A 16,660-nucleotide genomic window follows, 5' to 3' on the forward strand; every position below is an offset into this window, starting at 1 on the left:
GACCTGCATTAAATTAGACTTTAAAGTCTAAAAGAAAAATATTTTAACACTTACCTTTCTGAAATACTGTAGAGGTTCATATGAAGTTGCTGCATCCCCTGCCAGTGTAAACAATAAACTCAGTTTTGTCTCATTAAATGAACAACAAAAAAAAAACACAAAACAAAGAACAGGGATGGTGGCGTTGCATTAACAATGGGACTCTGCCTCCTTGTTTCCAGATGGGAGGTTTGGGGGACCCTTGGGTACTTGAGGGCCCTCCACAGTGCCCTGCGAGAAATAGTTCCACTTTCCACATCATCTTTGACAGGCTGCCTAGGAACCCTGTGGCTGGTTTGGTTCCAAAGAAAATTGGAAACCTGAATATGGCTATTCATGCTCTGGACTTGGGGTATGAATGGATGGCTAATTAGGGTCAGAAAACAATGGTTCTGTCTCAGACAGGATGCTAAAAGGAAACCCTTCCTACCTAGGAGTCATGGTCAAGGCAGGGCTCCTGGGTCCAAGCCAGCTTCAGGCACAGGCAGGTAACCCATGGAAGAGGATGGATGACCAGAAGACTGGGCTCTGAAGACTGGAGTCTGGGACCTGCTCCTCCACTTCCAGATAGCACAAACCTAGCCAAATCCTTTCCAGACTCCAGATTCCCACCTCTCTAAAACAGACTAAAAATAACACACCTCTCAAGACCATTATGAGACTTATATAAGCTCATTCAGATGAAACTGTTTTGCAAGACATGGAAAGAATTTGTGTAAGAAAGAGAGAAAGGAAATTAGCATTCTCTTAGTACCTGTTATTTGCCAGCAAAGACTTTCCGTGTATGGCATTCCCATGTGACTGGACACAGTGTGGATTGTTCTTAAGTGTTGATTAATGAATGTGTTCATTGGCTTATTTTTTAGATGATTCAGTTGCTTCCTCCAAAGCTGACATCAATTTTCTAGTGAAGAGAATGCTTGTGGATGGGCCTGCTGAACACATCTTGGTTCCCACTACATGAGGACAGCATCCTGTGGCAAGGATGTCGGACTGAATCCTCAGAGCTGTGATCTTTGCCCTGGTAGGACACACACATGAATATCAAGACCCCATGGGCAACATGACTAACTCAACACAGGGGAATTGTATCACAGTTTAGTAAAAATGCCTAGTGCCCTGATTTAAATTAGCCTCTTTTTAATCTAGATTTCTTGAGCATTTTGGCTAGTAAAATGAACAGGTTAAATTAACTGTTGACTAACAGATCAACCATGTACCTGAAAACAGACAGGCAAGATGACATGTAAGGCACTAGCAGAACTTCTATACAGACCTGTTCGGTTTCTGCCTTTTCTCATTAGTCCTTCTTTCCTTTCCTGTTGCCCTTTAGGGGGTGGTAAGGGAGTAAGCCAATTTGTAACCTCTCTAAACTTATCTTTTTTCCATTAACTTTATTGGTACATTTTAGGTATAAAATACAGTTACATACATCATTGGGATCTTCTACCTTTACATGAGTATCTTGGTTCTTACTTTTATCCCTTTGCCCTGCCCTCCCTTTACCCCCTCCACCCTTCCCTATTTGCAAAGACCATTTTTTTCCTTTTCTCATATTTTTTCTTTTCCCTTCTTTCCTTTCTGCTACCCCTCCCACTTCCCCTACTCCTTTAGACCTTTTCTTCCTATTGCACAATATCAATTATAGATTTTTAAAATTACAATATCAAAATTTAGAGGACATTACCACAGATTTTATGGAATTTAAAAGGATATAGAAAGCATATTATAAATATCTTTTTTGAAATAAATTTGACAACTTCTAAGAAGTACCTTGGAAGACAAATTAATGAAACTAACTCTGGAGGAAATATCAAATTTGAATAGCACCTATTAAAGAAAGTATATTCCTAGCTTAAAAACCTACCTATATGACAACAACAGGGTCATATACATTTTAACTGATAAATTATATCAAATATTTAAAGCAGAAAAAAGAAGGAACACTTCTCCCCTCATTTTAGGAACTCAACATTGTGCTAATCCTAAAACTGGATAAAGATAATAGAAGAAAACAGTATGAACATAGATAAAAATTTGTTTAACAAAACAAACTATTAGAAGCCAGATCTGGCAGTAGGCAGAAAGTGGATTTATTATAGGGATGGCAGTGTTGGTTCAGCATTGAAGATCCACCCCCATAAGTCATCATTTTAACAGAGGAAAGGAAAAAGCCATATGTTCCTGTCAGTAGTTGCAGAAAAAGTACTGGACTAAATTCTACAGCTGTTCATGGTAAAAGCTATCAGGAGACTAGAAGTACAACAGAACCTTCTCAACAGACAAGCCATGTACTCCATACTTCCAGGAAAAATGCTTTCTATGAATGGAGAAGATACAATGCTTTCTCCCTAAAGTGGGGGACAAGGGCAGATATGTCTGCTCTTCATCTGTCCATTAAACTTTGAAACATAGGCTCAAACCAAAATAGTCTGGCAATAAAAAGAAAAAAATTAGCATAAGATTGACAAGGTAGAAATAAAATCTTTATATGTAGATGAAATGATCATCTACAGAGAAAATACTAGGAAATCTCTAGAATTTGTATTTCAATTTAGCAGGATTAGAAAACACAAGGTCTATATAAAAATTCAGGTCTGTGTATACTTGCTATAAATGAAGAATGGTATACTGAAATTTAAAAGTTATATAGGAGTACAAAGGACCTAGAAAAGTAAAAAGAAAAAAAAACAGTGTTGGAAGACATTCATTACCTAATTTTGACACTTCCTCTAAAGCTACAGTAATCAAAGCAGGGTTGGCATAAGGAAAGACATATAGATCAGTGGAATAAAACAGAGAATCTAGAAATAAAACCACACATATATGGTCCACTGAGTTTTGAAAGATTATTTAACATTAACATTTTATAGAACATGAACTCAATTCAAGAGCAGAGGAAAAGATAGTGTTTTCAGCAAATGGTACTAGAACACCTAGTATCTGTATGTAAAAAATTAACCTCAACCCTTTATTTCCACACATAAAGATAACTTGAAAGGATCTATCAACCTAAATATGAAAGAGTAAAATATAAAACTTTAAGAAGAAATTATAAGGGAAAATGTTTATGAATTTAGGGTAGGCAAGAATTTCCTAGGATACAAAAAACGATGTATAAAAGAAATTGATAAATGAGAATCTATCAAAATTTATAACTTTAAATGACATCGTTAAGAAAATGAAAAGTAGTCCTTAAACAGACCATATTTATAAAACATATAACCTAAGACCAGAATATATAAAGAACTCTTACAGCTCATTAATAGACAACCCAATTAAAAAGTAGACACAATATGATGGTAAATAGCCAGTACAGCACAAAGAAAGGTGTGCAACACTAGAAACAAAAAATACTGACCAGTACAATAACAAGATCATATTATATACTCATTAGGGAGATGAAGTTAAAAGTTTTAAAAGAACAAATGTCAGCTTAGGTGTGAACCAGTTAGAACTGTCTAATACTGCTAATGTGAATGTAAAATGATAAAACCATTTTGGAAAACAATATAGAAATTTCTTGTATTACTGTTAAGAACCAACAGTTCTGTTCTTAAGTTTTTACTTGAGAGGAATGAAAACACATGTTCACAATAGATTTGTACATATAAGTTGACTATCCGTTATCTGAAATTCTTGGGACCAGAAGTGTTTCAGATTTTGATTTGAAATCTGCTTGATCTGCAAAGAGGATAGCTACTCCTGCTTTTTTTCAGAATCCTGTCACATGGGGTATTGTTTTCCACCCTTTAACTTTCAGTCTATGAGTTTCTTTTTTAAATTAAATGTGTTACTTGTATGCAGCATATTGTTGGATCTTGCTTCTTGGCCCATTCTGCCAGTCTATTTCTTTTGATTGGTGAATTGAGACCATTAACATTGATGGTTATAACAGGTACATACTGATTTATCATTGTCGTGACTTTTTCTGTTTGTTGGAGTCTCCCCCTTCGTATTTAATTTCTTGTCTCGCCCAACAGATTCATTCTGCTGTGCTTCCTGGGGTTGTGATCCTCGTTGTCTTTTCGTAGGATATTGTCTAAAATTTTTTGGAGTGCTGGTTTGGTATTCATGAAGTTCCTAAGGTGCTCTTTGTCATGAAAGTATCTTATTTCTCCATCCATTTTGAACGATAGTTTTGCAGGGTACATCAATCTGGGTTGGAGGCTGTTTTCCTTTAGGGCTTGGAATGTGTCACTCTAAGCTCTTCTTGCCTTGAGGGTTTGCATTGAGAAGTCTGCTGTGGTTCTGATGGGCTTTCCTTTGTGTGTGATGTGTTTCTTTTCTCTAACTGCTTGTAGAACTTTGTTCTTCTATTGGGTTTCTGGAATCTTAACAATTATATGCCTATGTGTAGATTTTTTTTTTTTTATCAAGGCTAGTCGGAGTCCTATATGCCTCATTTATCTGTATGTCAAGTTCTATTCCCCTGCTTGGGAAGTTTTCTGCCGTCACTTCTATGAACAGTTTGTTTTATGTCATCTGCACTCTCTCCTGTTTCTTCATTGACTCCCATCAGTCTTATGTTATTCTTCTTTGCATCGTCTAGCAGCTGCTGGATTGATTTCTTGGAGTCCCTTACAATTTTAAAGAAATCTTTCTTTCCCTGGTCACTAATTGCAATCTTATCTTCTATATCTGAGATTCTGTCCTCACATTGGCTCATTCTGCTGAGTAGACTTTCTATGGAGTTTTTAATCTCCTGGAAATTTGATTACATCTGTTTTATGGATTCCATTTGTTTCTTATGTTGGGATTCCGTCATGTTCCTCAGCTCCTCTATTTTTTTATCTGTGTCCTCTCTAGATTTATTAATCATGTCTTGCACTATGGGCACAATCTCTGCTGTTATCTGAGAAATTATTTCTGATTTCAGTTTTTCCAGATCCTCTTTTGTTGCCAGTTCAGGGAGTCCAGGTGGTTGAGTATCAGAGTGTTCCATCTCGTTTCCCTTTGGGCTTGCTGTAGGTGATCTGGAAGTCTGGTTTTGAGGCTTGTTTACATGTCTTCTCATTTCAACAGGGGGTGGTTGCTGTTGGCACCCACATGGCTCACCTCCTCTGCACTGGGGGCGGTGATGGTATGGCGGCCCAGAAGCCTCCTCCTGGGTGCTGGAAGCAGCTCACTTCCTCTGTTTCTAAACTTATTCAAGCAGGGCTGGGAATGTAGCTCAGTAGAAGAATGCTTTCCCAGCATGTAGGAGGCCCTAAATTCAATCCCCAGTACCATAAAAGAGAGAGAAGAAAAAGAAGACAGGAAGAGAGAAAAAGAGAGAAGGAAGAGAGAGAAAAGAGAAAAGACAAACAATAGAAGACCCACCTATGAACATTATCATTAGAACTAAATTAGATAATGCCCTAAAGTAAAAGTTATAAGTCCCATTTACTAAGCACTAACCATATAGTGTTTAGCATCCTTGTGAAATAGAGATTATTATCTCCATCCTACAGATGAGGTTGAAGGATAACTCATTCAAGGTAACAAGGCACATTAAAGGAGTATTAAATGGTAGTCCTTGGATTGATATCAAATCTCGCTGACTCCCAAATCTGTATTCTTAACCAATACTTCATTTCTATCACCTACTTGCCGTGGTCTGAATGTGCCCCAAATGCATGTGCTGAAACTTAATCCCCACGGTGGTTGTATTTAAGAGATGGAACCTTTACAGAAATGATTATAAGGGGTTCATTCACCATCATGGATGAAGGTGAGTCTCATAGCAAGGCTGGAGGGAACTGCTAAGGTCCTTGTTTACTCTGCTGCCTTCTGCCATGTGAGGACGCAGTAAGAAGTTCTCATCAAACACTGAATATTTCTGCCTTGGTTCTGGACTTCCTAGACTCCAAAACTGTGAGATATGTCTATTGTTTATAAGTGACTTAGTCTGTGCTATTTTGTTGCAGCAGCAGAGATGGACTAAGACACCACCCATTGCTTCTTGAACTTACAGTCATGTTAGTTTTGCTGTCCTCCTCTAGAAGCACCAGCAACATACAAATTAGCCAGTGTCTTTCATGACAATTTGCTGATCAATCAATTTAAACATATAGAGGGTGACAGAGATAGCTAGCTATATGTAGCTATTTGATTATTGATCTCCTTATAAAACAAATTCCTATGAAGGATTAAACGGGACAAGATTTTACAGTTACTCTGATTCTGGCCACTATTGTGAGGACAGAAGGATAAATTATGGGTTTCTGCCATGGGATCTGAGAGGCCCTGTTGTGTTCCTGATTCTGCACATTACTGGCTGTATCTATTGGATTTTTAGTTACCAACAATAAAATTCATTTTCAGAGAGCAGAAAGGGGTCTACTGAAAGGAGCCTATCTGGATCAATGGAGTAGACAGAAGGTCCAGGCTTGCAAATTTCAAGAATCAGGTGAAGAACATTCTGCTTCCGACACCAGACCTGTCCCCTGGGCACTCAGCAGCTGCTGAGTCATCCTGGGCTCTCCTATATCTGGTGCGATTTCCTGTCCAAGTCAGTGTCCCATAGGGAGCCATCCAGTCATCAGGCTTAGGCCACAGCTGCCAGGGGGTTGGAAGGGAGAATATCTTCCCAGAGAGGCTCTGTTCCACACTCTGCAGAGCTTGAGGGAGCATCACGTGGGACAAATTATAGGTACTCTGCAGACATTAGCTTCCTTGTCCCTCTTTTCCCAACATACTGATGAATGTGATTCCTTTAGTCTGCAAGACTCTTACAAACAGTCCAGCCACCACACTGAGCTGGTTGGAATAGCCTCCCTCTTCTTTGCTATAGTAGCTACTTGTTTCTCTGTGGTCATAGAACATTTGGTTTTCATAGAGTCCCTGAATGGCTCTACACCAGAGCACAAAAGATGATACTAACACCAGGCTAGAAGTTTAATACTACAAAGGGAGCAAATCCATGCAGGAAATATTTCTAGAATTTCTTTCAGAAATCATATGAACAACACAGAGAGCATTGCATTTGACAAGAGATCTGGGCTCCAATCCAACTTCTGATACATGTAGTGCATCCTTGAACATGGCGGTTCACTTTCCCGTGTCTGTTTCCTCACTTAAGAAATGGAACAAATAATGTTTCCTGAGTAATCTGCAACATGGGGCCAATGGCCCCCATGGAAAGAGCAGCACAAACAAAAGTTTGGCTTTGAGAGGGAGAAGGGTGGCTGTGTCAGGTAAGGACAGGAACGTGAAAGGCGTCTAAGCTTCTGCATATCCCTTCTCTGTTGAGCCCAAAGACAGATCCCACCTACGTTCAGGGCCACAGGCCACCATGCTTGCTTGTACAGCCCACCTTCCTACAGAGAGTGGTGCCTGTGAACAACCCCACTCCTTAGAACCATACTCATTGTCACCACACGTTGCCCAAAGCTGCTTCTGATGTATCAGCTTTTACTAACATGTATCCCTTGGTGATGTCTTTTCCTTTGGCCCTGGATGTATCATACCAGGTCTCACTGTAAAATAGTCACCGTAGTCACCTTTCCATGAGAGAACTCGCACTCAGTCCCAGATGACCCTTTATCACACACACAGAGGGACTATCTCACAAAAAGAGTGAATTTATGCCATCCCTCCTTTTCCATCCTAGAGTGAGGTGATCATGTTTATAGAAGAAAAAGGCACAGAAATAAGCTCTCTCGACACCATGGTTGATTTCTTTTGGAAGCTGGAAAGTAATTTGATAAAAACATAAAACAGTTCAATTTGACATGGTAAAGCTGCAGGAAAAACAAGGTAGTCATTCCTAGACATATATTGCCACAAAGTCTAATTTATTTATTTCTTTTAAAATAGCCTTTTAAATAATAATAATAATAATATTAATTTGTATACCCATCAATATTTTTAATTCTAAAATGCAAGTGCATGCTTATACTTTCTAAAGTCAAAAATTTAACAATCTCTATGGCGCTATGCTAGAAATTTAAACAACTTGCTAGAAGCACATCAGAAAGGAAATAGAAAATAAAGGATCCACAAGTGGATACTTAACATCCACTGCCACTCTAGTCACTTTGTGAAAACACAATTCATAACAGTATTAAGTTTTTGAAAGCACAGGCTTTAATGGTAAACAGTATTCTATCTCTGATTATAACAATATATATGTGTAAAAAGTCACTCATTGAACTTTTATAAATTCTGTTCAGAGAAGCTCAACTATAAATCTTTCCATTCTACATAGGCTCATGGACTTTCAGAGTTGGACAAAGCCTTGTGCCGCCCCTTTCACATCTAGATGGGTAAACTTGACCTGGAAATGTCAAGTGATTTATCCAAGGGCTCCTGGCAACAGTGGCCTTGGGAGAAACAGATGCCACTCACTTTTGTATTTACAACTATCTCAACAATCACTATTTTAACATTTTTTGAACCTAAACATTGTTATTATTACAACGTCAACTTGCAAACAGGTTGCATTCATTTGTGAGATGTTCTTAGAACCTAAAACTTGCTTTCTATTAGAAAAGGTTCTACAAATAGAAATGAGGTGTTCAGGTAGTTCCTCCCAGGAATCTCACCCAGAATGTCCATAACGTCACTCAACTGGCACACTGAACTTGTATGGCCAGGAATCTGAGAACCTCCTTTCTATGGAGAGCAATAGAATTCCAGTACTTTCCTTCTCTCAGCTTCTATCAGAGGGAGGGAGAGAGAGAAAGAGAGAGAGAGAGAGAGCCTGAAATTTAAACTCTCCAACTTAACCAAGAGCCAGCTCTGCAATAGTTGTCCGTCAGCTTTTTCATACAGGATTCCTCCTGCTGCTGGGTGAGAAAAACCACCCACATCTTCCTTTTCCTCAGACCAATTGGCTGTGACCCTTTTGGATTAAAAATTTAGAAAAAAATTTTGTATTATAAATCTAGTTAACATGGAAGGTTCCTAAAAGTGCTGCCACTTTTCTCTAATTCCAAGCCATTAAGCAGTTTATACATGTCCTGATGAGATAAATACAGGCTTCATGGTCAGCAGAAAAACAAGTTTACACACTTATCCTGACACTTCTGCTTTGTCACCTCTGTAAGACATCTGGAAAGTTTTAGACCTGGTGTTCAATACTTCCCACAGCAGGCCCCAAACTCTCTTTCCAACCTCATCTTCCATCACTTTCCTGCATGTAGTTATTACTGTCTCTTCCTCAAGCGTGCTTTGCTTTGTGTCTTAGTTACTTTTTCACATTGCTGGGACAAAATATCCAACACCAACAAGTTAAAAGAGGCCCACAGTTTGTGGAGGTTTCAGGCTATAGTTGGCCAACTTCAAGGGCAGCATGGCAGAGGGGCATGGCATGGCAGTCAGGAAGCAGAGAGGGATCAAGGGAGGAGGAGGGATATATACCCTTGCAGGACACACCCACAGTGACCCACCTCTTCCCACCAGGCTTCACCTTCCAACAACAGGCCCAGCTATAAACCCATCTAGTGCTGAGTAGCACACACCCATGATCACTAACTTCCCAAAAGCCTCACCTATGACTACATGAGGCTTTGGGGGACATCTAGTTATAAACAGTAACACTTTCCAAGATCATTTTCTTGCTCCCACAGGCATTCCCTGCCCCATCATGGCTCCTGCCCTCCAACCCTCACTGCAGGTCCCCCTCTTCCTGGGACCATTTCTGACAGCCAAGCCTTTACGTTTGGATTGCACTCTAGTTGAGTATGTCACATGTGTTATTTATTTACTAAAAAATTAGCTCCTTGAAGATATGGCCTGCAGCTCACACACCTTGTACTTTGTACAGTGGCTCACAGACTGTGGCCTTAAATCATTAGTGCTCACTAAATAGTTGTTGAATTGATTGAATTATGAATTAAATTCCTGATTTAGGCTATATCTGGTAAATATCTTGTCACCAATATATTAACCCCGATTAAAAAGTAGAGGACGATAAAATAAGAAATACTAACCAAAGGAATGACAATCTTTCAAAGGTTTCTTTCAAATTTTAATTCTTTATCATCTCATAGCATCTTAGTCCATTAGGTGCTGCTATCATAGAAAACTTGAGATTGGATAATTTATAATAGCAGAGATGTGTTTCTTACAGTTCTGGAGGTTAAGAAGTCCAATTTTAAAGAGGCCATATCTGGCAAGAGCCTTCTTGCTGAATCATGTAGTAGAGGAGGACAGAAGAGCACAAGAACAGGAACACAGGGGAGACCTTGAATCCATAGCCCCTGGTCTTTTATAATTGACATGAAATGATTCATGTGGGCTCCACTCTCAGAATCTAAATATCTCGTAAAGGTCCCACCCCCAATACTGCTGCACTAGGGAGCAAATTTCTAATGCATGAACTTGGAGAGACACATTCACACCACAGAACAAGGCATGGAATGGCAGGTGGCATCTTTCTTTCAGAGAGGATAGAGAAATGGAGGAAAAGCAGATCCTACTCTCCCACCCCAATGTGGGACTCCCTGCCCACCAAGCTCCATGCCTTTACAAGATGGATTTCCCAGGTACGTGGGAAAGATAGATTGCAAATATATTGGAAGAGAAGAGACTAAAAGGCATGTTAGGGTTTAGATAAAGGGTGTCATCTAAATGATGATTGGATCATGGAAGTGCTATGTTCACCAGTGGATTAATTCACTGATAAATTCATAGCTAACTTGCTGTTAGGAGATAGGGCCTGGTTGCAAGATGTGAGTCACTATGGGGATGATCTGGAAGGGTATAGCTCCTTCCCAGAATCCTCCCTTCTCTCTCTTTTTCCTGACCACCATGATGTGAGCAGCTTTCCTCTGCAGCAAACCCTTCAACCATGCCATTTCTGCATTTGAGCCTGCCAACCAGGGACTGAAACTTCCAAAACTGTGAACCTATAATCCTCTTCACTTTTAAGTTTTGAGTACTGGAAATTTTGTCCCAGCAACAAAAACACTAAGACAAGGCACTTCACAGAAGTATGTGCTATCCTGCCATTACAACTACTTATAAACACCAGGGATGTCCCTTTTCCAGGTAGAAGGGATATAAGTACAATAACATGTATTTGTTTCACTCTGGAAAACTCCTCTGATTTGTAAAGACCCATCTCAAATGGCACCACCTCTGTGAGTTTTTGTACACTCTCCATCCATTCTATAAGTGTACACTGAGCACCTGGGATGTGTTTATCACTGTGCCTAGTGCTGGGAACACAGTACAGAGGAGGACAGATGTGGTCCCCACCTTTGTGGAGCTCTTGACTAGTACAAGGTGATGCAGAGCCTTAGGACAGGGAGATTAGACCTTAAGCAGGGAATCAGAGCTGGCTTTGGGGCAGTGATGTCTAACCAGTCCCTCCACCCCATTGGTGTTTTTCTTGCTTATTGCTGCAGGAACCACAAAGATTTGAGACCAAGAGGTCAATCTGCACATATGGATCAAAATCAGGGACTCCACTTGTTAACAACACACTGACCAGAGAGCCTGGCATGTGGTAATGCCCAGTAAGTGTTTATAAAATGAGTAAACCAGCTCTGGCCCAGTCCTGCAACAGAGTGGATGCTGGTCACGAGGAAGGACAAACATTAACACACTGCATCCCAACCAAATCTAAGAGATGCCCTTGGCGAGCTCTTTGGGGATACTTAGAATTGACTGTGTGTGATCTTCCAGTTGAGCAAGATAAACATCCCAGGCAGTTAGTTAGGACCATTGCCCTCTTGTCCACACACAGGTACAGCCACGATACAGTGGTAAATAAAACACCACTTTGAAGTGGAACAGGAAAAGTTTGAGATTACAGAAGCCCGCACCCTCCAATACATAAAAGTGACCCTCTTTCCTTAGCATGTCCCTCTTCTAGGTCACTGTGAACAGCTCAGGACTCAGGGGCATAGCCATGCTGTTCTCTTTTGGCATGGGGAAATGAGTGAGAAGCCATGCTATTGCCTTTGCTGACCTTGAAAACCAAGCTCCGTGTGTAAGGGTGTTTATCAGCATTTTGAGGCATGGCCTCCCTTCCAGTCCCAGTCATTTTATCCCAATCTCTAAGATCAGCACAGCTTGCAGAAAATTCATCAACTTTCTAGGAAGCACTCAGAATTCATTAGTATGAAATTAATTGTGAGAGGGCTGAAAGTAGTTTCCAACAGATAAGCTGGCTTTGGACTCATCTGCATCTTTGGACTCACGTTTTCTTCAAAAGACACAGGTCCGTCAAGGAGATTTCCAGCAAGAGGCCTGGCAGTGACTTCAAATTGGTTGATTGAGCCACAGCCAGAAGGATCCAAAGAAATTCTCCTTTCTAAATATTTTCTCAGGGATATTTGAGCCCTGACCAGCTGGAATGGGACCAGGGTTTTCAAAAGCTACAGAGGAGACTTGATAAGAAATTCTAGGTAATCACAAGCCAGGGTGAACTTCTACTTTTAAATGTTATTTATTTTTTCACTCCTGCATCTGTTTGCTCTGTATTTCATAGATTTCATAACATTCCATATGCTGGACAGCATTAGGAGTGACACAGCGACACAGTGACAATATGAGCCAGCTTTCTCTGCCCTCATGGTGCAGTCCATCAAGAGAAACCCAGGCAAAAACATTGAAGGAAAATGATCAACATTATGAGAGGGCCTAGGAGGGTGGTCCCCAAACTTAGTAAACTGTGGGACAGGTGACCCAAAGTTGGGTCACAAACAAAAGAGAGGGTACCTAGAACTTCTTATCAAGTCTCCTTCTCTGCAGCTTTTGACCAGGCAAGAAGGGTGAGGAGATACTGCAGATGAATTGAAACAAGAGTCAAGTACTTTTAACTTTTCTAAACTTCATTGTCTTCGTCGCTAAGATGGGAAAAGGCACAGACTCCATGTTCCTGATATTGATACTAAGACCTTCCTGAGAGGATTAGGGAACAAATGATGAGCACAAGCCTGACACTTGCATAGGATTCCAGAAGCTCACACTTTGGCATTGTCAGTTTCCCAACAGTGCAGGGTGGATCTGGGAGCTTTCCTCCTGCTCTTATCCAGACCCCTAGTAGCGTGGAACACGTGTTTGCTGGCATCCATTGGCTGGAATTAGGAGGAAAGAATAAGAAAATCTTAGCAATTCTTTATATATTCTGCTCATAGGTTATATGCATTATAAATATGGTCTGTTTAAGGACTACTTTTCATTTTAATGATGTCATCTAAATTTCTAAATTTTGATGGAACCTCATTTATCAATATTTTTTCTTTTATACATCATATTTTTTGTATCCTAGGTAGTTCTTGCCTACCCTGAGTTCATAAATATTTTCCCTTACAATTTCTTCTTAAAGTTTCATACTTTTAGGCTTTCTTATTTAGGTTCATAGATCCCTTCAAGTTATTTTCATGTATGGAAAAAAAGGGTTGAGGTTAATTTTTTATATATGGATACCAGGTGTTCTAGGGCCGCTTGCTGAAAACACTATCGCTTCCACGGCTCTTGAATCGAGTTTATATTCTATAAAATGCTAATGTTAAATAATCTTTCAAAACTCAGTGGACCATATATGTGTGGTTCTATTTCTAGATTCTCTGTTTTATTCCAATGATCTATATGTCTTTCCTTACACCAACACTGCCTTGATTACTGTAGCTTTAGAAGAAGTCTTAAAATTGGGTGCTAAACGTCTTCCAACACTGTTTTTGTTTTTGTTTTTGGCTTTTCTGGGTCCTTTGTACTCCTACATAACTTTTAAATTTCAATATCCAGTTCTTCATTTATAGCAAGTATACACAGACCTGAATTTTTATATATACCTTGTGTTTTCTAATCCTGCTAAATTCAAGTACAAGTTCTAGGGGCTCCTAGAGATTTCTTAGTATTTTCTCTCTAGATGATCATTTCATCTACATATAAAGATTTTGCTTCTGCCATGCCAATCCTATCCTAGTTGTGTCATTTTATTGCCAGACTATTTTGGTTTAGACCTATGTTTCAAAGTCTAATGGACAGATGAAGAGTAGGCATATATGCCCTTGTTCCCCACTTTAGGGAGAAAGCATTGTATCGTCTCCATTCATAGAAGGAGTTTTTGTTGGAAGTATGGAGTACATGTCTTTGATCTGTTGAGAAGGTTCTGTTCTACTTCTAGTCTCCTGATAGCTTTTACCATGAACAGCTGTGGAATTTAGTCCAATACTCTTTCTCCAACTAGTTGTGGGGGGCCTTGCCCCCCCGCTAGAACTCTTGAGTGCCTTTTACGGACATATCTGGGCCTGCTGCAAATCTACCCGGCAACAAGGAAGTAGCCCCAGTACCCTCCTCTTGCTCCTCCCCTCTAGCCCTACGGTATATATGTTGTAACAGCTTCTGCAATAAACGAGACTTGATCAGAAACCTGTCTTGTCTCCATCTCTCGTGTCCCCTGTCCCCTCTCATCCTCGCTCCCCCTCTAGGGTCTCCGTTGACTTACCCGCGGGCCGGGACAAGTGGCGCCCAACGTGCGGCCAGAGAACGGGGGATCCAGTGAAGGACGCTGCTCAGGGGCCCTAAGATTAAGATTGAGGAACAAAGAGCACACTCGACACGGGAGAGGCTTGCAATTGACGTGGACCTGCCGTCTTTTTGCACCTCGGTAAGTTGAGCAGCGATTATGGGACAGGGCATTAGTCAGCACGAATTGTTTGTGCAAGGTCTCAAGAAGACATTACAGGCACGAGGGGTAAAGGTTACAGTCAAACAGTTGTTAAGATTTTTTGATTATATTAAAGATCTCTGTCCCTGGTTCCCTGCTGAGGGAACCATTGACGAACAGAGATGGAAAAAGGTGGGGGAAGCTCTCCAGGATTATTATGCCACTTGCGGACCCGGGAAGGTCCCTATTGCGGCGTTCTCATATTGGAATTTGATTAATGATATTATTTCTCATAAAGCGAGGGATCCACTGGTGGCGCAGGCTATACAGGCTGGGGAGGTAGCTCTCCGAGATGGTAAGGGGCTGACACCCGCCAGTGATTCTGACGCAGTCTCCCGGGCCAATATGGCGCCGGGGCCCAGGCCCGTTGAGACCACGACTTCTTTGTCAGACAAAGAAGAGGACTTGATGTCCTTTGACAGTGACGACGATCCCGCCCCCGACGGACATGACGTCCCTTCGGACCAACCCCAAACGGCCACGAACCCTGCCAAGCCCTGTAGGGCAGGGCCTCGCCGAACCCCTGCTTCCTTGCTTTCCGCCACCACCTCTAGGACAGCCCCACCCTCGCGGAAGGTTCCGCCCCTATATCCCTCCCTTCAAGCCTATCGTGGCCCGCCTCCGCCCCCAGATCCGCCCCAAGAGGGCTCCGGGTCGGAGGAGCCCGCGGGGGGAGCATTGTGGGGCGACTCCGGATATCCCCCTCCTTATATCTCTTCAGGCCCCGACACTCCCACTCTGGCATGTCCTGTTGTTGATCCCCAAAAGGAACTCCGGGACAAAATAGAATTTCTAAAAGAACAGATAAGGTTAGAAAAGGAACACCAAGAACTTATTACCCAGCTTGAAGGCTTAAGAACAGGCAAAGCCCATAAAAATGTCCGTAGAGAAGACAAACTTAAGCCACGACCCCCCGTTAGAGGGGCGGCCCCTAGGGTGCCATCCGGGTCGGGAGTATCCCTGAAACTTAAAAATGCGGAAGCCTTTCCCGTAACTAAAACTACTGACGCACAGAGACAGGCGTGAAGACACCACAGTGGTTTTGATTTTAAGGTCATTAAAAAATTTAAAACGGCTGCAGCTCAATATGGGGCCAGTGCACCTTACACCATGGCTATTTTAGAATCGGTGGCAGAAAATTGGCTCACCCCAATTGATTGGCAGACTCTGGCCCGCGCCACCCTTACAGGAGGTGATTATTTATTATGGAAATCTAAATATGTTAAAAATTGCCGAGAAACTGCTAGGCGCAATGCTCAGGCGGGGAATGGATGGGTGCTTGACATGCTCCTTGGGGAGGGGGCCTACGCCGCCAACGACCAACAAATACAATTTGATGCGGGGTTATATGCCCAGATTCAGACCGCCGCCACTAGGGCCTGGAAAAAGCTCCCCTCCAAAGGAGACGTGAGTGCCTCCCTCACTAACATTCGGCAGGGCCCAGACGAGCCATTTGCGGACTTTGTTCACCGCCTTCTCACGGCGGCAGGCCGGATTTTTGGGAGCGCGGAGACAGGGACAGATTTTGTTAAACAGCTTGCTTTTGAGAACGCCAATGCCGCCTGTCAGGCCGCTATCCGCCCCTATAAAAAGAAAACTGACCTTTCCGGCTACATTCGCCTTTGTTCTGAGATTGGGGCCGCCTACCAACAGGGCCTTGCCATGGCGGCCGCCATGCAAGGCTTCACAGTCAAACAATTTTTGCAACGCCACGTCGGCAATAAGTGTTTCCGGTGTGGGGCCACCGGCCATTTTGCTAGAGAATGCCCGACCACTAAAATGCAGGGCCCCAATGCTCCGCCCCCCGGGCCCTGCCCCCGATGTAGTCGGGGGAGGCATTGGGCGAGTGAGTGCCGATCCAAAACTGATGCCCAGGGCCGACCCCTTCCCCCTCTTAAGGATTCGAATTCGGGAAACGGGAAAGGGGGCCAGCCCCAGGCCCCCAACTCCAAACAAATTTACGGGGCGCTCAATTTTGCTCCAATAAACAGCAATCCATTTCAGACCTCATCA

At 41.9% G+C, this 16,660-nt stretch overlaps 1 long non-coding RNA gene across 4 annotated transcripts in view; it reads left to right on the forward strand.

The window, feature by feature from the left end:
* LOC147823331 (uncharacterized) overlaps nt 1-16,660 on the forward strand; it is a 105,944-nt gene that overhangs the window by 59,550 nt on the left and 29,734 nt on the right. For all 4 annotated transcript variants that reach the window (XR_015444043.1, XR_015444042.1, XR_015444044.1 and 1 more), the window contains exon 3: nt 906-14,587. This is a non-coding gene — a long non-coding RNA (uncharacterized LOC147823331). The remainder of the gene's footprint in view (nt 1-905; nt 14,588-16,660) is intronic.

The sequence above is a fragment of the Heterocephalus glaber genome, unplaced genomic scaffold (assembly GCF_053883595.1).
Source record: "Heterocephalus glaber isolate CG9 unplaced genomic scaffold, H.glaber_assembly_v1.0 deba00001593, whole genome shotgun sequence".
Taxonomy (NCBI): domain Eukaryota; kingdom Metazoa; phylum Chordata; class Mammalia; order Rodentia; family Bathyergidae; genus Heterocephalus; species Heterocephalus glaber.